Raw genomic sequence first — 1,328 nt, 5'->3', positions numbered from 1 at the left:
CCATTAACTATCTTCCCTTAATAATCTCCCCCTTTGGGTGGTGCCTGTGGCTCAAGGAGTAGGGCACCAGCCCCATATACTGGAGGTGGTGAGTTCAAACCCGACCCTGGCCAAATCTGCATAATAATAATAATAATAATAATAATCTCCCCCTTCTACATACACCTTTACCAGCCTCTGGTAACTCATTCCACTCTCTACTGCCATGAGATCAACATTTTTAGCGCCCACATATGAGTGAGAACATGCAATATTTTTCTTTCTGAGCCTGGTTCATTTCATTAAACATAATGACCTCTAGATCTATCCATGTTGCTGGAAATGACAGGATTTCATTCTGTTTTATGGCTGGATAGTATTCCACTATGGCAGAGGAAGGGATAAGTGACATTTCCCACATTTGGGAAGTCTGAATGAACTTAGCAAACACACCATCAATCTACTGAACAAATGGAACACATTCCATTACACACACACACATATACACATTTTTAAAATTCATTCATCTGTTGATGGGCACTTACCATTGTGAATAGTTATGCAATAAACATGGAAGTACAGGTATCTTTTGATAACGATTTTCTTTCTTTTGGATATATACCCAGAGGTGGGACTGCTGCATCGTATGGTAGTTCTATTGTTAGATTTTTGAGAAAGCTCCATCTCAGCTTTCTTAGTGACTGTACTAATTTACATTCCTACCAACAGTGTAGGAGTTCTCTTCTTTTTGTATCCTTACCAACATCTGTTATTTTTGTTTTTTTTTAATAATTGACATTCTAATTAGGGTGAGATGATGCTTCATTATGGTTTTAATTTGAATTTCCACGATGCTTAGTAATGTTCAGCATTTTTTCATCTACCTATTGTCCATTTGTATGTTTTCTTTCTTTTTTCTTTTCCCCGTCCCTCCCTCTCTCTCTCCCTCCCTCCCTCCCTCCCTTGCTCCCCTCCTTCCCTCCCTCCCTCCCTACCTTCTTTCTTTCTTTCTTTTTCTTTTTGATAGAGTCTCTCTTTATTGCTCAGGCTACAGTGTCATGGCCTCAGCCTAGCTTATAGCAACCTCAAACTCATGGGTTCAAGCCATCCTCTTGCCTCAGACTCCCAAGTAGCTGGAACTATAGGCTCCTGCCACAACACCCAGCTAATTTTTTTTTAATTTTTATTTTTAGTAGTGTCTCCTTCTTATTCAAAGGGAGTCAAACTTCTAAGCTCAAGGGATCCTCCTGCCTTGGCCTCCCAGAGCACTGAGGCACCGCACCTGGCCTATATTTTTTCTTTTGAGGAATGTCTACTCAGATCCTTTACCTACTTTTTAATGAAATTAT

This window comes from Nycticebus coucang, chromosome 8, assembly GCF_027406575.1.
Source record: "Nycticebus coucang isolate mNycCou1 chromosome 8, mNycCou1.pri, whole genome shotgun sequence".
In the NCBI taxonomy this organism is placed as follows: domain Eukaryota; kingdom Metazoa; phylum Chordata; class Mammalia; order Primates; family Lorisidae; genus Nycticebus; species Nycticebus coucang.
Note: the sequence above shows the minus strand (reverse complement) of the source record.